The sequence below is a fragment of the Gopherus flavomarginatus genome, chromosome 1 (assembly GCF_025201925.1).
Source record: "Gopherus flavomarginatus isolate rGopFla2 chromosome 1, rGopFla2.mat.asm, whole genome shotgun sequence".
Lineage (NCBI taxonomy): Eukaryota > Metazoa > Chordata > Testudines > Testudinidae > Gopherus > Gopherus flavomarginatus.
The window spans coordinates 314,937,483-314,964,157 of record NC_066617.1 but is presented as its reverse complement, the minus strand read 5'-3'; the positions used below and the strand labels follow the sequence as shown (position 1 = coordinate 314,964,157).

The 26,675-nt window shown below is 39.8% G+C and overlaps 2 long non-coding RNA genes across 12 annotated transcripts in view; one reads left to right on the top strand and one right to left on the bottom strand.

Annotated features, from left to right (window-relative positions):
• Positions 1–26,675, top strand: part of LOC127050499 (uncharacterized) — a 151,349-nt gene that overhangs the window by 4,704 nt on the left and 119,970 nt on the right. Inside the window, exon 2 of one of the 10 annotated variants that reach the window (XR_007774251.1) lies at positions 24,594–24,684. The exons of the other annotated variants lie outside the window; for them this stretch is intronic. This is a non-coding gene — a long non-coding RNA (uncharacterized LOC127050499). The remainder of the gene's footprint in view (positions 1–24,593; positions 24,685–26,675) is intronic. 10 annotated transcript variants of the gene reach the window in all.
• LOC127050726 (uncharacterized) lies at positions 33–25,938 on the bottom strand. 2 transcript variants are annotated; one of them, XR_007774270.1, is made up of 4 exons: positions 25,305–25,938; positions 3,822–3,914; positions 2,683–2,770; positions 33–129 (listed from the first exon to the last, which is right to left on the bottom strand). It is a non-coding gene; the product is annotated as an uncharacterized LOC127050726 (long non-coding RNA). The 2 variants fall into 2 exon arrangements; XR_007774269.1 differs by having other exon boundaries at positions 3,833–3,914.

The following is a 26,675-nucleotide window of genomic DNA, read 5'->3' as shown; positions in this document are numbered from 1 at the left end:
ACAAACCCATGACATATAATGGAAGTCATATACTTTAGCCCTTATGCATCAGCTCCAGGCTCTAGCAGGGTTCAGTGATAGCCATGACTTTACTGTGGTTGGCATTAAGTCCGTGCAATTTCAGAGTACCTGAAATAGGGGAGAAAATATTTATTTGTTACATTTAATTATTTGTTAAATGCCCCTCCACTCCTTACTATTTGGGGCATCTGACACATAAAAACACATGTAGCACTTTAAAAAACTCTAGTTCTCCTTTAATTTTAGTTATTAGGTAGCAAATATTGTGGGTCATATTTTTCTCATCAATGAGATTTTTGTATTTGAAACAGGACAGAATATACCTCTAAATTTTAAAACAAAAGCTAAATCAGGTTATTTCTATATCTCACTTTTATTTACTGAAATAATACATTTAGTCTATTATGTGTTATTAATGCAGGACTTGGAAAATCTATTTACCAATTTCCAAATGAGAATAAAAAAAATTCTCTGGTGAGCATAGGCGCTTAAGCCATTAATATCTGCAGCTTTCATTTAAAAAATAAAGTACACTTCTGTTCTCTAGGTTGTGAATATTACTATAGTTCACATTTGGTGGGTTAATGATGCAGTGTTGTCCTTCTGGGTCTGCAGGCAGACAGTTCCAATGCCTCTGCTGCTGCTCATCACTTTGTCAAGTAGTAGCAAAGTGAAATTAACAATGCTCTGCAGAGATGAACATCTGTAGTTCAGAGTCTTATGACTAACTGTGAAATTGTCAATAATGTCAATATCATATTGGTGTCCCTGTCTGGCAAAACTATTAACATCAGAATGAGGTACTACAGTTATTCAGAGGGGTAGGGGAATAGCGGATAGAAAACAGATACAAGAAATGGATGCTGAGGGAGAAGTTAAGTAGCACAGACTCAACCACCCTCTCATAGAAGCCACAATGCTCTTGAAAAGTGGAGAAGGGATAGAAACCTCCCTTTTCTCTTCCAGAAGCTAGAAAGGGGTGGAACTTATGATTCCTATTGACTGGCAACTATAAGCAACATCTTTATAGAAATCTCTGTACACCCTCTCATTTCTAGTACCTGGTTATGGCAGGGAGCCCCATCTTTCATCCATTCTTCCCTGTCCCCCTCTTTTGTATCTATTTCTGGTTTGTGGATTTAGTTCTCTGATTGGTACCAGTAAGTATCTAGTATAATTTTCAAGTCTTGCATTAATGCTCGATAACAGAGTCATATACTTAGTATTTTGAGAATAAAAGCAAGTAAAGCTGGCAAGATATTAATTTTTAAAGATAACTACTACACATGTATAATTACTTTTGATAAGGTTTTCTATTATATATGTATAGTAGTTCTTAATACTGTATATGATATTACTGTACAGTATTGAATATCACTGTACATGTAATACTGTACATGACATTAGCAATTGCAGGGTATTAAATAATGCACTTTTTAAAAAAAATGTATAAGCATGCACTTAACACAGGCTATAAATATACACATAATACAGATCACAAAGTAGCCGTTCTAACATGGCAGGTATAAAAGATAAATGCAAATTAGGAAAATTCAAAAAGTCTATCAGGTGAATAATATACATTTTTAACCTTACATAAAAGATTATGAAAAAGAAATATAAATGCAGAAAACTTAAAAAAAAACTACGCTTTTAAGACAAACTGGCAAAAACCGAATATTTAATATTCAGTATTTAAACTACTGTTTTACATGTTTTAACTTTTTATTTGCCTGTTACTGATTGAATGTTACATACATGTGAACAACCTTTGCTTAATAAAATCACCAATTTCACCCAAAAAATCCATTATGTGATACTGTTTGATTGCCTGTTACAATCTTCATGTACTATTGACTAAATACGAATTTTTGGCAACCTTTCCATGTAAAATCTATTAATTGTTACAGGGTCTCATCCTGTAAATGCTTCTCACACAAGAAGTCCCATTAAAGTCAAAGGGACTATTTGCATGAGTAAGGGCTACCTGTCAGTTTGGACTTTACTTCAACTCAGTTTTGTAATGCTGATCTGTAGGACAAATACTGCTGAAGAGACAAAAAGAAAAAAGCTAAATAATTAATACAATTATTTGCATTTTGTAACTCCTACAGATTTTTGTCACATACAGGCATTAGAACAACGACTTAAATGCCAATGAGGGAATATGGAAAAGAAGGGGAAGCTCATAAAAATACTGTAAGTGTATATAGTTCCTAGTAATATAGTAATAGAAGCTAGATTGAGCCCAGCCTTGCCTGTCTGCAAGAAGACTAAAGGGGCTGTGAAGGGTGGCGCACAAGAGTCCTTCCTCAGAAGGTGCAGACAGAACTGTAGTTTCTGAATTCAGGGGAGTGAACCAGCTCCAGAATGAGAAGGAGGAGGTGGGGCTATGTCCCCCGCTGGCCAGCTGCAGAGAAGGGAGCATACTCCACTATGTTAAGAACTAGTGGAGCATGCACAGTCTCCCTGTGAACTGGGGAGCTCGGGGAGAGATTTTCTCCCCGAGCTCCCCCTGAGAAGTTGCTGTGCTCTGCAGCACCCCTTACTCAAGACTGCCTTAAAGACAGAATTGAGCCTTCAGTTAGATACTGAGTATTTCTCTGTACATGTGCAATATTTTTTAGGGAGAGATACCAAAAAGAATGTTAATTAACTTACCTTAGACATAGAGTTTGTATGCTTCATGCTTATGAGAGCCATAAAACATTACATTAGGATATGTATCAGCATTGTAGACAAAGGTGATCTGCAAATATAAAATTCAAGAATCAACAGCTTTAATATGATTTGCTGAATATCCTCAAATAAGCAGGGTTAACTGATGCATTAGGAATGTAAACCTTGTTCCCTTCACCTCCACTCCCTTAGCTCCTCAGAAGTTGCAGATTACTGGCTACAGCTCTGCCTGACACTTCAAACTGAACTATACTTGTGATGTTACATCAACATCAAGATGGAGGAAGGGTGGTCTAGTGGCCAAGACACAGGTTTGAGAGCTGAGATTGGGATTATATGCCTGGCTCTTTCCCAGACTTCCATGTGTGGCTTTTGGCAAGACACTTAGCCACTCTGCACCTCAGTTTCCCAAATTATAAGATGAAGTTGATTAACACTTTTGTACCTCACAAGGGTATTGTGAGGATAAATTCATAAATATTGAAAGATGTTCAGATACTACAGTGACAAGGGCCATAGAAAGTGTAATACACCACCAAATTTAAAATAATTAGGAACATTTTGTTTAACTATATATTTGACATAAAACTCATTGGGCGGGAAGCAGATTGTTGAGTTAACCATGGCCATTAAAGATCACAGAGCTAGGTCGTCTGGAAAGGATCTGGATTCAAAGCTCCCCCTGAGAAGGGAGCTCATAGTGTGTCACATCTCCAGAAAGACATTTTCAAAGTTACAATGGGTGACACCCTATGCTCTGGCCCTTTATGCTGGGTAAAAGGGTCAGAAAAGTGTATAGAGGCTCTAAAAGGATCAGAAAAGTGTACAGAGGCTCTTATTTGGCCAGGGTAGAATACCTCTGGCACAGGAACTGAGGAAGACCATCATAAGGCTGCCTTCTGAGGACCCCCTCCAAAGCCCTGGAGCAGGATGGCATGACTGGAGGTGGGAGGATATGTCAGAGGTTGAGATTAAACATTGCAGAGATTCTGTGCAGCACTGTGGCTCAGAGGGCTGCTCAAGGAGACTGTCATAATTTAGGCCTCTGAGACTGTCTGCATTATGCCAGGGGCTGTGGAGCAGCCCAGGATTGAGAGGGCACAAAAGTGGTTTAAAGCTACCTCAGACCCACCTGGGTTGTGAACACTGTGCTGTGTCTCTTAGAGGAGCAGTGCAGAATCTCACCCAAAATGTCTAAAAGAGCTTTGAGACAGCTATGGATGAAAAGAGCTCTGTAAGGGCTAGGTATCATTATTATTAAAAGATAATTATAACAAACAAATTGCAAAGTGGCAAACATTTTAACTGAAAGGAAGGATCATCTGTACTGATAGATTCTGTGCTACGAGAAGACAAATTAGCAGGTAATAGCAAAATTGTTCTTTTATTCATACATAAAAATCTATCAATCTGGAGGGAGAGGTTGTTGGGAATTAGCAAGCAAAATGGGATGAAGAGAGGGAAAGAAAAGGAAGGAAATAAGATTTCATAGCAGACTGCTGAACTTGTTGACTAAAGGCCCAATTAAACAAGGAAACAATATCCACCTTGTAATTCATTGTAAATGAATGGATCAATGCCCAGGTCATTGCTCTTCAAATTTTGTCACACTCTATTTCTCTCTTCCCATTGATCTTTTGAGGGGGGTCAACAACCACGTGGACAAGAGTGATCCAGTGGATATTGTGTATTTGGACTTTCAGGAAGCCTTTGACAAGGTCCCTCACCAAAGGCTCTTAAGCAATCAGTCACGGGATAAGAGGGAAGGTCCTCTCATGGATCAGTAACTGGTTAAAATATAGAAAACAAAGGGTAAGAATACATTATCAGTTTTCACAATGGAGAGAGGTAAATAGCGGTGTCCCCCAGAGTGCTGAACTGGGACTGTTTTTGTTCAAAATATTGATAAATGATCTGGAAAAAGGAGTAAACAGTGAAATGGCAAAATTTGCAAAGGAGAGAAAATTATTCAAGGTAGTTAAGTCAAAAGCAGACTGTGAAGAGTTACAAAGAGATCTCACAAAACCAGGTTACTTGTCAACAAAATGGCAGATTCAATGTTGATAAATGCAAATAATGCACATTGGAAAACATAACCCCAACAACACATACAAAATGATGTTGCTTAAATTATCTATTACCACTGAAGAAAGAGGCCTTGCAATCATTGTGGATAGTTCTCTGAAAACATCTGCTTAATGTACAGCGGCAGTCAAAAAAGCTAACAGAATGTTAGGAACCATTAGGAAAGGGATAGATAAGACAGAAAATACCATAATGCCACTATATAAATCCATGGTATGCCAACACCTTGAATATTGCTTGCAGTTCTGGTCACCCCATCTAAAAATGTATATATTAGAATTGGAAAAGATACTGAGAAGTGCAACAAAAATGATTAGGGGATGGAACAGCTTCCAGATGAGGAGAGATTAAAAAATCTGGGACTGTTCATCTTGGAAAAGAGACAACTAAAGAGGGATATGATAGAGGTCTATAAAATCCTAAATGGTGTGGAGAAAGTTAATAAGGAAATGTTATTTACCCCTTCACATAATAGAAAAACCAGGGGCCACCCAATGAAATTAATAGGCAGCAGGCTTAAAAGAAACAAAAGGAAATACTACTTCACACAATGCGCAGTCAAACTGTGGAACTCATTGTCAGGGGATGCTGTGAAGGCCAAAATTATAACTGGATTCAGAAAAGAATTAGGGAAGTTCATGGAGATAGGTCCATCAATGGCTATTAGCCAAGATGGTCAGAGATGCAACCCCATATTCTGTGTGTCCTAAGTCTCTTGACTGCCAGAAGCTGAGAGTGGACAACCGGGTATGGATCACTCAATAAACTGCTATGTTATGTTCATTCTCGTCAAAGCATTTGGGATTGGTCCCTCTTGGAAGACAGGATATTGGACTAGATGGACCACAGATCTGACCTAGTATGGCCATTCTTATGTTCTTATCCTTATCTGCTTTTCTTTAACAATAAGCTGCTCTAACCAATTTGGATATGGTTGCTTTACATACTCTGTTGCCTTATTTTTTTTTTAACCAGTATACACCAGAAAAAAAGTATCTTATTTTCAAAAGGCTTCCATCATTTCTAGATTATATTTTATGGCCCTTCTCACATCCAGAAAGTGAAACTTCAATGTCCTTAGGATGAGAAAGGCTTAGGTGAATAATGGGATAATTAGTGAATAGTGAATAATATGAAAAGAAAAGATTATTTTAGGGAGAAACTATGAGGCTATGAAGAAGACTATCTTATTAAGAAAATAAAGAAATCGTTCCTGAATTGAAATTGTTTCTGGAATTCGTAGTCTCTCTGAAAATGTGACTTTCACTGAAAGGGGAAAAAACCCAGCAACTTTAGACAGCAGTTCAAATGGAAGCTCCATCAATGTAGGGAGAAGCAAATTTAAATTCCAATAAGCCATAAGGTATTTAATTGATGGCTGAAACTTTGCAATGGCCTTGATACATCTTGAGCTGTGAGGGTGAATTGCTACACTGTCTGCATCTAGCAAGTTTGAGAGCCCCAGATGCTGAAGTCTGTGCATAGAGATAGTTGATTGTAGATTCTGGACATAAATTAATACCTTGATTTGATCCATGAGTCAAAAAGAATTGCTGAACTGAAGAAGGTTCAGGCCTTAAAGTTCCACATTGCTAATTTTAATTTCTCTGGGTTGAGACAGATCAGTAGATCCCTTGGAGCTGGAAGCATACATGGCAAATGAAGAAACATCTCTATGATGTGATGGACCAGACATATGAGAATACCTCTACAGTAACTCCTCACTTACCATTGTAGTTACGTTCGTGAAAAATGCAACTTTAAGCAAAACAATGTTAAGTGAATCCAATTTCCCCATAAGAATTAATGTAAATGGGGGAGGGGACTTAGCTTCCAGGGAAATTTTTTACAGCAATGATGATTGTGAAGCTTAGTTGAGGTGGTGAAGTCAGAGGGTGGAAGAGGGTGGGATATTTTCCAGGGAATGCTTCACTGCTAAATGATGAACTAGAACAGCTGAGCCCTCAAGGGTTAACACATTGTTAATCTAGCCTCATACTCTGCAAGGCAGCACAAATGGAGGGAGGGGAGACAGCATGGCAGACAGAGATACACACCCTGTCCGTGAGAGAGAGAGAGAGAGAGAGAGAGAGAGATGCGCACTGCCCCTTTAAGTATGCTGATCGCACTCTAAGTACGTTGCCTTTTTAAGTAGATAAGCAAGTTCAGACAGCCCCTGTTGCCAGCAAGCTCCCTCTGTCCTGAGCTCTGTCATGTCTCCCCCCTGCTCTATGGAGATGGGGAAAGCGGGAGGTAGGAGTGGGGGGGAGGGACACCCTGACATTAGCTCTTCTCTTCCCTTCCACCCCATACAGCAAGCAGGAGGCTCCCGGGAGCAGCTCCAAGGCAGAGGGCAGGACGACTTTAAGTGAAGAGTTACTGAATTTTCCATGATTAGAGCAGAAGAGCTTTAATTTCCTGTTGTTGCTCAAGGCAATCTGGTTGATGGTGAGCATCCCCCAGTTCACTACGATCTCATTCAACATAATCTGATTTAGCCCAATTTTCTAACTTGACCTTTAAAACCTCCAATGATGGGGATTCCACAGCCTGCCTTGAAAGCCTATTCCAATGCTAAACTATCCTTATAGTTAGAAAGTTTTTCCTAATAACTAATCTAATTCTCCGCTTCTGAAAATTAAGCCAATTGCATGTTGTCTTACTTTCAGTGGACATGGAGAACTGTTGATCACAGTCCTCTTTGTAAAGACTGTTACCAGGTCCTCCCTCAGTCTTCTTCTTGCAAGACTAAACATGCCCAGTTTTTTAACTGTTCCTCATAGATCTGGTTTTCTAAATCTTCGATCATTTTTGTTGCTCTCCTCTGGACTCTCTCCAGTTTGTCCACCTCTTTCTTAAAGTGTGGCACCCAGAACCGGACACAGTACTCCAGCTGAGGCCTCACCAGTGCTAAGTAACTCAGAACAATTACCTCTTAAATCTTACATATAATGCCGCTGTTAATATACCCCAGAATATTAGGCTTTTTTGCATCTGTATCACATTGTTGACTCACATTCAATGTGAACCACTATAACCCCCAGATTCTTTTCTACAGTATTACTGCCTAGCCAGTTATTCCTCATTTTATAGTTTTGCATTGATTTTCCTTCCTAAGTGTAGTACTTTCCACTTGTCTTATTTAATTTAATCTTATTAATTTCAGACAAAATATCCAATGTATCAAGGTCCTTTTGAATTCTAATCTTGTCCTCCAAAGTGCTTGCAACTCCTCCCATCTTGGTGTCATCCACAACTTTTGTAAGCATACGTTCCACTCCATTATCCAAATAATGAAAATATTGAATAGTACTGGACACAGAACAGATGCCTGTGCAACTCCACTAGACATATCATCTCAGTTTGAAAGCAAATCACTAACAACTACTCTTTGAGTACAGTCTTTCCACCAGTTGTGGACCCACTTTATAGTAATTTGAGCTAGACCGCTGGCTCTCAACATTTCCAGATTATTGTATCCCTTTCGGGAGTCTGATTTGTCTTGCATACCCACAAGTTTCACCTCACTTAAAAACTACTTGCTTACAAAATCAGACATAAAAATACAACAGTGTCATAGCACACTATTACTGAAAAATTGCTTACTTTCTCATGTTTACCATATAATTATAAAATAAATCAACTGGAATATAAATATTGTACTTATATTTCAGTGTATAGTATATAGAGCAGTATAAACAAGTCGTATGAAATTTTAGTTTGTACTAACTTCACTAGTGCATTTTATGTAGACTGTTGTAAAACTAGGCAAATATCTAGATGAGTTGATGTATCCTGTGGAAGACGTCTGCATAACCCCAGGGTTATATGTACCCCTGGTTAAGAACCACTGATCTAGACCACATTTCTCTAATTTGCTTATGAGATGTCATGTGGGACTGTCAAAAGCTTTACTAAACTCAAGATGTATCACATCTACTGTGTCACTCCATTTTCACTAGGCCAGTAATCCTGTCAAAGAAGGATATTAGGTTCGTTTGGCATGATTTGTTCTCGACAATTCCATGTTGTACATTACTTATCACCCTATTATCCCTCTAGGTACTTACAAACTGATTCATAATTTGTTCCAGTGTTTTTCCAAGTATCAAAGTTAGGCCGACTGTATATATACCCCAGGTCCTCTCTGTTCCTCTTTTTAAAGATAGGTACTATGTACTTCTCCATTCTCCATGAGTTTTCAAAGATAATTGCTAATGGCTCTGAGATCAAGGGCAGCAGAGCCTGCCCAAAAGTGAGGGAGCTAGGACCCCCTACCCCTTCTACCCAGCAAGCCAGAAGCTGGAGCAAGCTGGGAGCCGTGGACCCTCCACCTGCCCAGAGTGGGGGGGAGGGGGATTGAGCGCAGCCCCCAGCCTGTGTTCCCATTCCTCAGGCTCCCCACAGCTGCCTGCAGGCGGCTCTTACCTGGACCTGGCTCCAGCTATGAGGCCGCAGCCAGTGGTGAGCTGGAGCCAGCTCGCACCAGTTCGCAAGAACCGATTGTTAAATTTAGAAGTCGGCGTAGAACCAGTTATTAAAGGGGCTGGCGGGTCGGCAAATTCCAGTCTGCGGGCCACATCCGGCGAGCTCCCAGCTGGGGAGGCTCCCTCGGCCCCTCCCTCCTCGCAGAACCCCAGCGCCGCCAGCACTCTGGGCAGCTCTGCAGCTCCTGCCGCTTTGAGCAGCATGGTAAGGGGGCCAGGCTGGGGCTGGGAGGAGGGGTTGGATAAGGTGCAGGGAGCGGTTGGACGGGGCGGAGGTTCTGGGGGGGGCGGTCAGGGGACAGAGGGGTTTGGGTAGGCATGGGAGTTCTGGGGGTCTGTCGGGGTGATGGTGGATGAGGTTTGGGCAGTCAGGGGACTGGGAGTGGGGCGAGTTGGATAGTGGGTGGCATCCTGGGGGGCAGTTAGGGTGGGGGTCTCAGGAGGGGGTTGTCAGGGGACAAGGAGAGGGGGGGTTGATGGTTTCTAAGGAGGGCAGTCGGGGGCAGGATGTGGGTTGGGGTCGGATGGAGGGGGGAGACAGGCACGTGGGGCTTATACTCACTGCACGGTTCCCTACCAGGTCTTCGGCAGCACTTCGGCGTGGTGTGTGTGTGTGTGTGTGTGTGTGTGTGTGTGTGTGTGTGTGTGTGTGTGTGTGTGTGTGTGTGTGTGTGTGTGTGTGTGTGTGTGTGTGTGTGTGTGTGTGTGTTCACTCGCTGCAGGTGAAGAACCCCGTCACCGAAATGCCGCTGAAAATCCAGAGCGAGTGAAGACCCCCCCCCCCGCCCACACTGAAGTGCTGCCTAGGACCCGGTAGGGAACCGGTTATTAGGATTTTGGGTGCTCATCACTGGCTGCAGCCCAACCATGGTAAGAGCCTCGTGAGCAGCTATAGGGAGCCACGCTGAGGACTCTCTACCTGCCTGAGGTGAGAGGGTCAAGAATGGCCCTTGGCCTGTGTCCCTGCCCTGCAGGTCCCCCGCCCAGGGCAGGTGGAGGGTCCACAGTGCATCTCTCCATAACTGCCCATGTGGCTCTTACCATGGTCGGGCTGCAGCCCCCTAGCCGGAGCCAGATCCATGTAAGAGCCGCACGTGGCACGCAGGCACTCTGGGGAGCCATGGACCCTCCTGCTCTGGGCGGGTGGGGTCAGGGACATATGCCAGCAGCTGCTCTTGACCCCCACCCCACCCTAGGCAGGTGGAGGGTCCACAGCATGGTGCACTACAGCTGCCCAGCTCCCCAGCCAAGCTTCAGCTGCTGGCCTGGTTGGGGGGGCATGGCCTCAGGGGTAGAGGAGGTGTGGGTCAAAAAGTGGATAGGCCAGGCTGGGCCCTCCCACTTTTTGAAAGAGGACATGGCCCCCTGACCCTCCTCCTCCATTCTGGTGCCAATGTCTGAGATTGCTCCTGCTAGTTTCCTACGTACCTTAGATGAATTTCATCAGGCTTTGCTGAGTTGAATGCAACTAACTTATCTAAATATTCTTTAACCTGTTCTGGCTTGTGTTCTTTCCCCCTTGTTGTTAATATTAATTGTATGAAGCATCTGGTCACAATTAACCTTTTCAGAGAAGACTGAAGGAAAACAGGTATTAAACACCTCACTCTTCTTGGTATCATCTGTTATTAATTCTTCTTCCTTGCTACATCGTGGACCTACAGTTTCCTTCGCCTTTCTCTTGCTCCTAATGTACTTACAGAACCTCTTTTTATGACTTCTATGTCCCTTGGTAGGTGTAACTCACTTTGTGCCTTAGGAATTCTGATTTTGTCCCTATGTGCTTGTGTCAGTTTTCTGCACTCTTCCTTAGTACTTTTTTCCATGTTTCCTCTTTTTCTAGGATTCTTGTACGATTTTCAGGTCATTAAAGGGCTCCTGATGGAGCCATATTGGCCTTACTACTCTTCCTATCTTTCCTTCACGTTAGTATAGTTTGCTGTTGTACCTTTAATATTATCTCTTTAAGCAACTGCCAGCTCTCCTGAACTACTTTTTATCTTAGATTTTCTTGCCAGGGGACCTTATCTACTATCTCTCTGTTAAGGTATGCTCTATCAAAGTCCACTGTCCTTTTTCTGCTGCTCTCACTCCTTCTTTTACTCAGAATCTTGGAGCCTATAATTTCATGATCACTTTTAGCCAAGTTGCCTTCCACCTTCAGATTCATAACCAATTCCACGCTGTTAATCAGACTCAAATCTAAAATGGCTGTCCCCCTAGTTACTTCCACCACCATCTGTGATGTCCCCAACACATTCCAAAAACTTACAGGACATTTTGTGTTTTTCCATCTTACTTTTCCAAGAATCATCTTAATTTTCCTCATTGCTACCAAGTCTTGTTTTTTGGATATTCCTATTATTTGTTATAGAAATGCCTCATCTACCTCCTCCTTCTGATGTGATGGTATATAGTAGATCCTTCTCGTGACATCATCCTATTTCCCCCCCTTTTATCTTCACCCCGAACCTTTGAACTGGTCTGCCTCTCACCTCTTTCTGACCCCAGAAAAAGTGTATACATTCTTGAAATACAATGCAACAAACACCCTCTCCCTTTTTTCCCTAGCCTGTCCTTCCAGAACAAGTTATACCCCTCTATATCAATAGTCCAATCATGAGTTTTATCCCACCAAGACTCTGTACTACCAATAAAGTCATACTTTAGCTTGTGTACTCAGATTTCCAGTTCATTCTATTTATTCCCCATTTTCCTTACATTGGTGTATAGAGATCTAAGAAGTTGAGCAGATTCCCTCACTGTTTTTCCTCTTCTTACTTGTACTACGGTAACGCAATTTTCTATTTCCCTTCCCCTCGCCCCCCTCTGACTTCCCGCCCTCTGTCAAAGTCACCCTTTTAATACTTACTTCTGAGCTTTTGTCACCTGCCCCTTTTGAACCTAGCTTAAAGCCCTCGTCGCTAGGCTGGCAAGTTGGTGTCCCAAAATGCTCTTCCCCTTCTTTGTCAGGTGGACCCCATCACTTTTATTTTATCTCATGGTTTTGGAAACTGTTGTTTAACATTTTATATTCTTTGAGACACAAATGATTGATAATTTTGCAAACCTTTACATTGTAATAAAATAATTATTTAGGGGCATTGTTTCCCCTAGATCCATATATAGAGGGATCAGACACCCTTTCTGCATGGATGCAGAGACTAATTGCCAACAGTCACAAGTTGCCACACAGTTTTTTGTAAGCAAACACATTTATTCAAAAGGTGAAAGCATTACAGAGAAAATATATTAAAAACAAGGAAAGAACTTGCACGCATGCTAAAAAGCTAACCAGAGTCACCCCAACTCTAACCTCAAGTTCTGGTAGATGTCAGTCCTTCAAAACCCACAAAGGTTTTTTTCCCCAAGGTTACAAAGTTCATAACTGTCTCAGGTTCAGAACTAGAGCAACCATAAATTGTTCAGTCTTTCCTTTATACAACTTGGGCCTTTGATATTGGTCTCATGTAACAGGTGATCAGCAGACAAAGGCCATCTCCTCAGGGCATAGCTTCAAAATGCTGGACTTTTGCATAATCAGAGGTGAGGAATTTGCATTAACCTCTCCTCAGGTATTTCCTAGGAAATCCACTTCACATGTATTGTCCCACAAGTCCATTCTTGTCTGCCACTTTGTTCGGTATAGTCCTTCGATTATCCAGGCCTTACATCATATCTCCCGCTAGAGAGGTTACATACAATCCTGGATCACAATAATACACAAACTTTGCATTTAGTACAATGGACCCCAAAGATACCTAAACTTAATTCAACCAAGTTTTTCAAGGACACTGCTGGAAACTGTCATATCTGTCACACAGAACGTCTAACGGTTTTTCTGGTATCCTGGAACTAGGTCTACTTTTGGGAATCCCTGTGTTCAAAAGATCTTCTGTAGGACTGAGCCTTTGAGAGACCACTTGTGGTTGTCAGAGAATTACCTGCTGAATTGATCTATCATGATATTCTGAAGGGTAGGAACATGCAGACACGCCAGTCTCATAGACTTTAAGGTCAGAAGGGATCATTATGATCATCTAGTCTGACCTCCTGCACAATGCAGGCCACAGAATCTCACCCATCCACTTCAATAACAAACCCCTAACCTATGTCTGAGTTATTGAAGTCCTCAAATTGTGGTTTGAAGACCTCAAGTCTGATTTGGTTCAGAATGCATAAATTCCATAGTTGTATGGTTTCCTGATAGTGTGGGGATGATCTTGCCCCCCACCCCCCGACTGTTGACATAATGTATAGCTTTGGTGTCATCTGCTAGCATTTGGACTGTGGGACCCTGACAAAGAGGCAGGAATGTCTTGCATTTGAGGTAGATATCCCTGAGCTCTAGAATGTTTCTGTGGAAAACAAGCTTCCTGACTGGACCATAAGCTCTGAATTTGAAGGCAATGTAGGTTAGCCCCTCTCCCCCACATATCTCTGGGCGGTGCAGTCTGTCACCAGAGTTTTGGTAGGTAGAGGTGTGGAGAAGAGTCCTCTGCTGCATACCTAAAGAACGCCTTTCCACCAGTGTAATGAGAAGAGGACTTCTTGTGGGCCTGTGACTACGTCCATGCAGTGTCCGCTGGGTAGATAGTGATTTCAAACACCTTTCCAGGGAACTTAGGTGAAGGCTGTCATGCTGTGTGATATTAAGTGCATGAGGCCATGTATCCGAAACGTTTGAAACATGTTTTCATTGATGTGCTTGAAGTTGATTGATGAGGCTTGTTATTGTGGGAGGTAAGCTTTGGCTGGTATGAAATCTAACAGTGCTCCTATGAACCTTGTGAGCTGAGTTGGAGTCAGTATGGATTCTGTCTGTTCACTTTGAGCTCTAGTGAGCAAAGAACTTTAGAATTACCTGAACTGAGTCAATAAACTGTTGGGGTGATCCTCCTCAAATCAGCCAGTCATTAAAGTAAGGACAGACCTGGATCCCTTGTCTCCTTAGGAGAGCTGCCACTAGTTCTAGACCCTTGGTGAATACCCTCAAGGCCACAGAAAGATCAAAGGGCCCTGATCAAAAGACTCTAGTAAAGGGATGTTTCTGCCAGGAATCTGAGGTATTTCCTGTCAGTTGGGAGGACTAATATATGGAAATAGGCATTTTGCAGGTTGAGACCCACGAACCAGTCCTGAGAATCTAATGAGAGGATTCTGGAGGGCAGAGTCACCATCCTGAATTTGAAAGGACATTGAAGGTCAAGGGTGGGCTGTCAACCCCCTTGCTTATTTGGGATAAGAAAGTAATACAAATAAAAGCCTCTGCCCCACGACTCCGAGGGCACTTCCTTCACTGATTTCCATTGTAGAAGGGAATCTGCTTCTTGGATCCCTGGAAAGGAAAGCGGAAAGAGAAGTGGGGGAAGAAAGGATTGAAACTGAATTGGATACCCCTTGTTTACAATCTCTAGGATCCACCAGTCCAGAGTAATCCCAGCCCAATCTTCTCAAAAATAACAAAAAGACAGTTGCCAAATGTGTGTGTGTGTATAAACTAAAAAGATCTTCCACTGGTCCTATCAGGCACTCAACATTGGTGGCAAGCCTGCTGGAAGCCGCGGACTGTTGGGCACCAGAGAAGGCAGAGGGTCATCTACTGGGGGATCTCTTTCTCTTCCTTGGTGACACTGAGGTTCTCTGTGGTGCACTGTAAAACTAGGTGGAGAATAACTTCCTAAAGGATTACCACTGGTGTAACTGCTTCCTCCTTAGGCTTGGGATGTACAGCCCTCAAAAGTGCAGGTGTTGTTAAATTCTTTAGGAAGTGGGGGGATTCACCTGTCCCATTGCTGAAAAATTCATTAACTTCAAATGGGAGGTCCTTGATTGTTGTTTGGACTTCCCTGGGATCCTTAAGAACTGAAGCCATGGTGATCTCCTCATGATTCTTGCAGTGACCGTGGTGTCAGACATATCCAGAGCAGCCTATAGAGAAGTACAGGCAGGCAGTTGTCCATCTTCTATTCTGGATTTCAACTCCTCATGGTGCTCCTTGGGAAGTTTGTCTACGAAATGAAAAAATCTGTCTCAGTTTTAAAATCATATTTTTGGAAGGCATGCCTGATAGTTAGCAACCCTCATCTGGAAGATTGCTGATTAATACACCTTGCAACTGAAGAGGTCCAATTTTTTGGTGCTTTTCTCTCAGTATGGATTCAGAGGCCCCTGCTGCTTTGACCTCTGCTGTACTGCTGCCACTACAAGAGAACTTGGTGCTGAATACAAACAGAAATACTCAAATATTTAGCAGGGACCTAGTACTTCCTGTCTGCTTTTTGACAGGATGGATGCAGGTGTGTGCCAGGTGGTTCTTGCAGGCTCCAGCAGACCTTCATTAATGGGCATGGTGAGTATCCCTGTTGTAGAAGGATGCAGAATGTCCAAGAGTTGTGTTGCTGAACCACTTCCAGGGATATGTCTAAGGTTTCCACCATGCATTTCATCAGGTCTCTGAATATCTAAAACCTCACCAGCTGAAGCCAATGTGGGTGAGGGAGTCTCATCAGGGGAGTATGAGGATAATGCAGCAGGAATCAAATGCTCTTCTCCTGGTAGCTGATGTTCCACTTCACTCTGCCTCTCAAGAAACTGTGGGTGAACCAACTGGCTCAACTGATTTACCTCCCTGGGAACAGCAATCTAACCCAGAGAAAACAGACGAAGCAGGCTTCCTGGAGTATGTCTGTACACCCCAGAGGGTCCAGTAAGGCCATGGCTGTGTAGGTAGAAGTACTGTGGTGGAGTGCACATAGGGATGGGTAACAGGTAGAGTGATCTCTATGAAGCCCAGACCCCTTTCTACTACAGGTCATGACTCTTCCTAGAATCCCTCCCTGACAACCAAAGGAGGGAATGGTGGATGCATGACAGACAATTCTCTGGTGTGCTCATCTTTGGATCATTGTTTCCTTGGTCCCTTCTTCCCTGTCTATATATATATTTGCCAATGGGCATAAAAAGACAAACTACACCTACCACACTACATTAACAACACTAACTATATAAACCACACTAATATGTATAATCACACAATAAGGAAAAACTGGTTATAACGTGCATTCAATTACTGATAAAATAGACTTCCAAAATCAAATATATCAAATTGAATAATTTTTTTTCAATACAGATATCGGTAATAGACATTTAAAAATCTTCAGTAAGCCATTCCCAGAGACACTTTTTTCTATATAAGGTCTCAACAAGATGAATAAAATTCCTCTAATTAAAAACCAAATAAACTTAGATTACACATTGCCTTGTCAAAATGGATACCAAGATTTGAGTTGGTCCTTGGGTTTTTACACATCGAGTTGGCAGGACAGAGAGCTTCCCTGAGGTGAACTGCAACTACTAATTGATTTAGAATATTAGTCTTCTTCTCTGACATTGACAGTAAGTAAAAGGCCTTTGATTCTTCCTCATATTACTCAAATTTCTGAAACGTGCCTCAAAAAAAAAAAGAAAAAAAACCTTTTAGAAAATTTTCTAACAAGAGGTAGAAGTAGTGGGCACAAGGGAAAGTCCATATTTGAATAGTCACAGCCTCTGCTACCGTAAGAACATAAGAATGGTCATACTAGATCAGATCAAATGTCCATCTAGTCCAGTATCCTGTCTTCCAACAGTGGCCAATGCCAGTTGCCCCAGAGGAAATGAACAGAAAAGGTAATCATCAAATGATCCATCCCCTGTCGCCCATTCCCAGCTTCTGGCAAACAGAGGCTAGCCACACCATCCCTGCCCATCCTGGCTAATAGCCATTGATGGACCCATCCTCCATGATCTTATCTAGTTCTTTTCTGATCTAGGTCTGTTATAGCCTTGGCCTTCACAACATCCTCTGGCAAGGAGTTCCACAGGTTGACTGTGCGTTGTGTGAAAAAAAATACTTCATTTTGTTTGTTTTAAACCTGCTGCCTATTAATTTCATTTGGTGACCCCTAGTTCTTGTGTTATGAGAAGGAGTAAATAACACTTTCTTATTTACTTTCTCCACACCAGTCATGATTTTGTAGACCTCTATCATATCCCCCCTTAGTCATCTCTTTTCCAAGCTGAAAAGTCCCAGTTTTATTAATCTCTCCTCATAAGGAAGCCGTTACATTCGCCTAATCATTTTTGTTGCCCTTTCCTGAACCTTTTCCAATTCCAATATATCTTTTTAGAGATGGGGAGACCACATCTGCACACAGTATTCAAGATGTGGATGTACCATGAATTCATAGACGCAATCTGATATTTTCTGTTTTATTGTCTATCCCTTTCTTAATGATTCCCAACATTCTGTTTGCTTTTTTGATTCCCACTGCACATTGAGTGGATGTTTTCCGAGAACTATCCACAATGACGCCAAGATTTCTTTTTTGAGTGGTAACAGCTAATTTAGATCCCATCATTTTATATGATAATTGGGATTATGTTTTCCAATGAGAATTACTTTGCATTTATCAACATTGAATTTCATCTGCCATTTTGTTGCCCGGTCACCCAGTTTTGTGAGATTCTTTTGTAGCTCTTTGCAGTCTGTTGGAATTTAACTATCTTAAGTAGGAAAAGCATAAGAACAAATACCTTAGAAGATTTTTTTTATTTAAAACACCCACTTTAATGATTGACTTTGTCCTTAATGTATAAGACTTGAAGTAGCTAACAGGTTTATGTTGTTACTGTTTCTCACAGGAATAATAATAACTGACTCTCATACAGCACTTTTCATCAGTGAATATCAAGGTGCTTTACAAATGAGGAACGTATCATTACCCCCAATTTACAGATGGGGAAATTGCAGAACAGAGAGGTGAAGTAACCCAGCAGGCTACTGACAGAGCTAGAAATAAATCCAGATCCCCCCGGTCCCACTTTAGTATCCTGTGTATGAGGCCACACTGCTCTACACAGTAGTAAATCATTGGACAACTCTCTCATGTTCTCTAACTTCAAAATGAATTTTATACATAACAATGAATAAAAAAAAAGTGTGTTAATCAATACTTTGAATAGAAAATTTATGCAAATTATTCTCATTTCTTCAATATCCCTGTTCTTATATTCTTCTGTCACATACTTTAGGCTCCAGCTCAAGTATAAGAGTGATTCTGGTAAAAACACATCATGGGCATGGATGCTGATAAAATGCACTACACATATTTTTGAATATTGTTTGTGTGTGCTGCAAAATTAAAAACCTTGAAGTTTAGAACAGAAATATGAACTACACTTTTTTTTTAGTACTATTAACCAATTATATTTGATGATTAATTTATCATAGGACCAGATGCATAGATACTTTTACTGTAGGTTTTGTTTGTATTACTAACTACCTTTATTTACCATGAAAAAAACAAAACACATAGGTTGTTAATCTTTAACCACAAACTAAAAATAATCATAGGCCAGCAGTAGTTTTGTTTAGGGATCACAGACTTTTTCAGTCTATCAATCTGGGGGAGTGGTGGGCAACCTGTGGCCTGTCAGGGTAATCTGCTGGCAGGCTTCCAGACAGTTTACATTTGCATGGCTGCTCACAGCTTGCAGTGGCTGCGGTTCGCCATTCCCAGCTAATGGGAGCTGCGAGATGTGGCGCAGGCCGCAGGGACAAACTGTCTGGCGGCCTGCCAGCAGATTACCCTGACAGGCCATGTGTGGCCCACAGCCCGCAGGTTGCCCACCACTGATCTGGAGTGTGCATTGATCTTTAGTGTGCAACATGCTTATAACTTGCTTTTTGCTGATTCAACATGGCTTTGGAACTGTCTATCAATAAAAGTTTATATATTAGATATTAGAATGAGTAAAGAGATACAACAAAATGTAAGAAAAGATCAGAATACACTCCAGAGTCTTGTCTGACAATTATATTTTATTTAACCACAAACTAATAACTATGTACCAAATTGAACATACTTTTCAATAGTTTTGTCAGAGTAAGGGCTGCAGTATTCCACACTATATACAAAGCTATGAACAAAGGAGGCCAAAATATTGCACCAAATGTTCCAGTGGCAGTCTTTCTTGACATTTTATTTCCAGACTCCTGTCTTCACAGAAGTCTCTTTTATTCTTACATGTTCTCTTACCCAAAGATAGTTTCTCTCAAGAATCTCTGAATTATTTACTGCAAAAATTTTAAAAACCTCAAATAAACATAAGCAAATGTGGCTTTGACATTCATTTATCTTAAGTATCTGGTCAAGTCATTTGAGGCTTCCATTGCTCAGTCCACTAAAACATAAATCAGGATAGCAAACACATGAACCTTGCCTGAGTTTCCAGTCTCTGCATTTTACCCACCTTGCTGGGCACGGGCTTATGACCACATCTAGCTTAGATTTTTTGCTTCTTTGCCATACTTCATTTGCATAGACCAACAAGCCATACCCACAATCACATATGGAAATGTTTTCTAAGATGTGGTTTCTGCAGTTAGGTTTTGCTTTTTAATATTCATAAATACAGGTTATGCACAGGTTAGTTTAATAATGTATTCCTAAAAGTAAGTAGTTCTTCTAGTTAATCTATTCTATTTATCTATAAAGCACCCAAACTCATGGTACCTCAGTGCAATCTTCTCCTTCATACTGTGTTGTGTTTCTAAAATACAAGCTATACTGTCAGAAGACTGATAAACAAGAGAGACCTGTCTTTCTTATTAACTTATACAGGGCCTGATCCAGTGCCTATTAAGTCAACAGAAATCTTTCTACAGACTTCAGTGAGCACTGGATCAGGCACATAGTTCTGTTTTTTTCCAGAATTAAACTTTTCCATTGATGGCTGCCTACTGCCTCAAGCAGTTTAACTTTTCTTTATTCCTATATACAAGAGAAGATATATTCCTTAGAAGATGGTTAGAAGATGCAGAAATACAATTTCCAGATTGAAATCTTCACCAATCTGATTTGCTGGGGATGTAGTTTTAGAGTTTTCTAGGATGAAGGATTTTCTAATACAAAGTTCTCCTTCTTATACTAGCAACTAGTTTTAAGTATTTACATGATCTTCCATAGCTCCTCACATTTTTTTCAGGATCTCTTTCCCTGTAGTTCTAAATCTGACTGGTTTTCCTGAAAACAGGAACTACACAGTACAAACATTTTCAAGCAGGTTTAGATTAATCAGACCAGTATTCTGAGAGAGAAGCAAAAAACATACATACTCTTTAGTTAACTGTCTTATTTTCTGAATCTATGTTTATGAGAGGTCATAATATCAGAATTTTATCATGAATACCCACTTAAATACCCATCAAATAAAATGTATTTATTTTAATACTCTTCAGCTAAATAAGTAATATTACAGTCATTGACAAGAATACCGCTTTTTTCTCTTAATTTATTTATATGCATAAAATTCTAATTTCTTGTACCACTGATATAATCCTACATTTTTTGATGCATTTTATAATTGCTATTGTGTGTAGTGACATACATCTTCGGATGCTAGAACTAATCAAAGTCAGATCATCATAGCACCATACTGTAGTACTGTTTTGTTCCCCATTGAGTTGCATATATGGTAGATGGCAAGATACAGCCCAGAAAAGGCTACTTAGCTCATCCAGTCAGAGCCCTGGCATTTTTGCAGAACTACTCACACCTACCTCTTATTCTCCTTAATGACTTATCTTCCTTATTCTTGAATATCTGCCATGATGGTGGCTTTACCACTTCCAACTATGCAGTTGTTTTTACTATTGAGAACTGCCTCCTAATATCTGGCCTTGACTTTTCCTTCCTTGACTTCAGGCTACTTCTTGATCTATAATATTCTAAAGTTGTGAATAACTTCTTTCCTTCCTTTATATATATTTATACTGAATCTGAAGAATAATCATGTTCATCCTAATTCATCTCTTTTGTAGATGAGATAGATTTAGCAACTTTTCAGGGACGCTATTTCAACATTTTTTTGATGTTGCATTTTCTCTTTTTTTAAAAACTATCTGTTTATCACTCACTGTGGGAACTAAAGGTGTATACACTATTCTAGCTCCAGTTACACCAAAATGATGTACAGTAACACCATTAACTCATTGACTCCCTAGTTTTATGTTTTCCTATATATAGTGTAGGAATGGCTTCTCTCCTCAGACACACTATGATATATTTAGTTTGCTATGTGTTATTACTCCAGTATCTTTCTTGACCTCGCTTCTCTCTACATAGCTATCTAGGGGTTGATTTTGCCAGGTGCTGATGTTAATGGGACTTGAGGTCTTCAGGAGTCACCACAGGAACTAAACACTTAAAATACTTCTTTTAATTATTTTGAAATTTTCACAGACTTAGTATCAGATCCATAAGTAATACTTTTTTCCTAATCTCAGATTAAGTAGCATATTACATGCCTACATCCTAAATCCCTCATAGTTTATGCATCCTTCATTTTGACCTGTGAAAGTGTTATTTCTTTATATGCCACCTATGTGAATTTCAGTACTTGTGTATATTTGTTTTTACAAATTACTTTGCTCTCAGCTGAGCTTCCTTATCTAGAAATGTATCCTTTTATAATTATATTGTAGTAATGTCTTGTCCAACTATGTCTCTAATGCAATAAAAGATCATCCAATGGGAATTGGGGCTGCTCAGCATTTCCCAGGATCAGACCCTAAAACAAAACTGTTTATGAATAGAAACCTCTATTGTTTCTTGATTATTTCCCATAGGTTGTTCCAGCTTTTAGGGACAGTGTATTCTCACAGTCATCTCAGTGTACCTATGTAATATTCATTTAACTTAATTTTTTCTTTTGCAAATTTCCCCTCCTCCCCATGTTTACATTCATCCATTAGTTGATGATGAATCATTCCTGGTTTGTTAAATATTTTCCAACTATACTCCCCACCCCCTCTTCTTTTCCTCATTCAGACTCCCTATTTAATAATTTTATTGCAAATATAACCATTCATAATATAGTGGTCAAATGAAGTCAGATAAGACAACTGTACTTAAGTAAATGTAAAATGCACATTATTTTAAATCTGCAAATGCTTTTTTAATTTTTGAGATTAAAGAGTTTTTATTATAGGTCAAAATCATAAATTATATTTTAAATATGTTCATTACTCGGTTGTATTATACTGCCTGTAAACCAAGGCTTCTTTACATACATTAATTCATTTAATTATTTTTCTCTACTTGCTTACTATTCTGTAAAAATTAGAGGAGAGATTCTGCTACCCTATTCATACTGACTAGTATCTTAGTGAGTAATTCCACTGAAATGTCAATGGGACTACTCATCAGGTAAGGCACTACTCAGCATCAATATGGGTGACAGAATCTTGTCCTGTATAAATAAGAAAAAACTTAGGGCCAAATCTTTAGCTGGTGACTTCACTGGAATTGTGTCAATTTAAACTTGTTGAAGATATTGTCCATATAGTCCTAACAAAAGATGCAGTCTTTCAACCCTATATTTCTCTCCCTTTAGATAATTTCCATATGTGTTGTTAACCATGGTGGAATGGATCAACTGTGGCTAATTTTAATGAAGAATTACAAGAAATTGCCACACTAGTTGCTGATTTAAAGAGATATTCTAAGGCTCTGTTGCTTCCCATTTCTCAAGAGTAATGCTATTTTCTTAGTCAGAGTGTCAAAGCAACTGCTTTTTTAATGGGTATCAGTACCATATTATTACAGTGCTATTATTACAGTGTTAATAATTTGCAACCAGCATAAATGAAATTCTCAGCCATACCTCCAATTTTCTAAGAAGTCAATATTACATTCTGTTACTTTAGACATGAGAAGGCCATCCTTAATGGCAAAACTTTTCATATCCAAAATGTGTATGTATAACAGAAAAGTTCTGAACTTTACTTGTGCAAATTTTTCTTAGATTTTTAAGATGCCTGTCACTGTGATAGGACACCACCAAATAAATCAAATTGTCTAAAGAATGTTGGGGATGGGTAACAAGATATAAAATATCCACTTCAGAAAATCTGATCAAAAAGTTCTTTTACTATCATTTCTAGAATGAAAACTAATACTATATCACATATTTTGTTACATCTAAAGTACTATGACATTTTTAATGGATTTTGTATTCTCTTCACATTAGGTTTTATAATTCTATAAAAGCTTCTGAATTACAAGCTGGTTAGGAAAGCAATGCATTATACTTCTGTGCAGAAGAATTAAGTCTCTTAATCTTCTTAGCATATGCGCAATGTGCCTCTGGTGGCATGTGACCAGGATTCATCACCAAATTTGGTCAGCTGGTTGGATCATTAGCTTTCCCGGCTTGCACAGGGTACTGACTGGGAGTGTAATGTGAATGCTGATCCATGTCCCCCAGTCTCTTTGTGATTCAATGGACATAAAATTCATTAGAGTATCACATTCTGCTCTGTCTCTTCAAAAGAGTAGTTCTCACAGAAAATACTGATATCAACATCAAAGAAAAAGATCTTCCACCTTCCAAATCAGAAATTATGCCTCTCAAGCTGGGAGGAGAGGCAGACATGTAACCCGTCAAGTATGCTAAAGATAGGCTTCAAGGAAGAGGATAGCTAAAGCTCTGAGAAAAGGGGAAAGCAGAAAAACATGATGAAAAAAATTCAGAAAAGAACAGAGGTGAAACAGAGAAAATAAATAGAAAATAGAGACAGTGGCAAATATGCCAGGGCACCTAATAATCACTGCAAGAAAAATGCTAACAAACTACAGACAGTAATTCTTGAGTACAGGAAAGAGAGCTCTAGTCTAAAACCTAATATCATGCTAAATGCTGTTTCAGAACAGAGGTTTCATGATTTTAGTGGTTGTGTTTGTGCCATTATAATTAAGATTGTTTTATTCTTTCTACAATACAACACCTCAATACTCCCTTCCCCATTACTTTTAAAATATTATTTTAACTTTGTTGTGAATATTTCCCTTAGGCTGAAATTTGTACAAAACATTACCCTAGAATTTAATTGACTGTTGAAAAAAATTAAGAAAATCTATGTGACTATTTTGGAGTGCTAAAACTGTAGTAAAAAAAACCCCTAAAATTTGTTTCTCAGACACTTACGTTTCACAAAACTCAAAGTCACATTTTCTAAAAGGTTTTTGAGCCTGATCATCTCAAATTAGAACTAGCAGACTGCTGGCATATTTTATTTTTAAAAGTGAAATTAAAATGTTTCATTTAAATAAATGAGATATTGCGCAAGTGGATATTTTTGAGTATATAAAGTCTTTGAGTTTTAAGCACAAACTCAGCATGCATGTGTGCCACTAGTATTTGAGTATTCTAAATTGCACTTTAGTCCTTCAAGGAAATGTTGATCTTGGTATATATATTTTGGTGGTTGGATAGATGTTTTCTCCTGAGGCAAAAAAAAAAAAAAGAGGCGGAAGAGCCTGTCCTGGATGCCTGACGGAGGAATAAATGTAGAGCTTAAGAAAAAGTAAGTTAAACTAGTTATTATCCCTTGAGTGTGTTATAATAATTTCTCTTCTAAATTGCAAGTTTTTAATTATCTATATTTATTCTCAACAATAAGGCAGTAAATGAATACATTGGGTACTCCACAAAATGAAAGTGAAGGGGTAATTGTTCTGTCATGATGCTTCCATAGCTGTACTATGGAAAAGTAAGCCTCACAAGGTCATATCACTAACTGAATAATTTTTAATCTAAATGTAATGAATTACTTGCAGTTCAGTAGGTATTTGCTGATCAACATCAAAATGTTTGACTTAAAAAAAATAATTTGAAGAATAGCATATTTGTAGCTATTTTATTCTGAGCAGAGAAAATGTACTGCATTGATTTGCATCTGATTCTATGCAGTTTGTATTATTGTACATTACTTGTGTTAACTATGCTAAAGTACCCAGGAGTGTTCAGTGAGCCAAAACAAGTTTATCCTAGTCAGTGGAAAGGTACTAAATAGTAAGAAACCAGTAAGTCTGAAATGATGAATTATTTGTTGCATAATATTGAATATATTTACAGCAAGACAAACCTAAGCTTCTCATTGTTGGGTTTCTGTATTCTGTAATATTAAAAGAGAGTTTATTTTACCTCTGTATTTGGCACTGGTGAGAACACTGCTGGAATAGTGTGTCTAGTTCTGGTGTCCACAATTCAAGAAGGATGTTGATAAACTGGAGAGGGTTCAGAGAAGAAGCACAAGAATGATTAAAAGATTAGAAAACATGCCTTATAGCAGTAGACACAAGGAGCTCTATTTATTTAGCTTAATCAAAGACGATTAAAGGGTGACCTCATTACAATCCGTAAGAGCCTACAAGGGGAACAAATATTTGATAATGGGCTCTTCCAGTCTTTTAAAGAAAGGTATAATATGATCCAATGGCTAGAAGCTGAAGCTAGACAAACTCAGACTGGAAATAAAGCATAATTTTTTTAACAGTGAGGCTCATTAACCATTGAAACAATTTACCAAGGGTTGTGGCAGATTCTCCATCACTGGCAATTTTTTCATCAAGATTAGAAGTTTTTCTAAAAGACATGTATCAGAGGGGTAGCCGTGTTAGTCTGGATCTGTACAAGCAGCAAAGAATCCTGTGGCACCTTATAGACTAACAAATGTTTTGGAGCATGAGCTTTCGTGGGTGAATATCCACTTCATCAGATGCATGTAGTGGAAATTTCCAGGGGCAGGTATATATATGCAAGCAAGCTAGAGATAATGAGGTTAGTTCAATCAGGGAGGATGAGGCCCTGTTCTAGCAGTTGAGATGTGAAAACCAAGGGAGGAGAAACTGGTTTTGTAGTTGGCAAGCCATTCACCGTCTTTGTTTAATCCTGAGCTGATGGTGTCAAATTTGCAGATGAACTGAAGCTCAGCAGTTTCTCTTTGAAGTCTGGTCCTGAAGTTTTTTTGCTGCAGTATGGCCACCTTAAGGTCTGCTATAGTGTGGCCAGGGAGGTTGAAGTGTTCTCCTACAGGTTTTTGTATATTGCCATTCGTAATACCTAATTTGTGTCCATTTATCCTTTTCCGTAGAGACTGTCCAGTTTGGCCGATGTACATAGCAGAGGGGCATTGCTGGCATATGATGGCATATATTACATTGGTGGACGTGCAGGTGAATGAACTTGTAATGGTGTGGCTGATCTGGTTAGGTCCTGTGATGGTGTCGCTGGTGTAACAAACCTCGATGCCAACTCTGCCCACATATCTACACCAGCGACACCATCACAGGACCTAACCAGATCAGCCACACCATCACCGGTTCATTCACCTGCACGTCCACCAATGTAATATACGCCATCATATGCCAGCAATGCCCCTCTGCTATGTACATCGGCCAAACTGGACAGTCTCTACGGAAAAGGATAAATGGACACAAATTAGGTATTAGGAATGGCAATATACAAAAACCTGTAGGAGAACACTTCAACCTCCCTGGCCACACTATAGCAGAC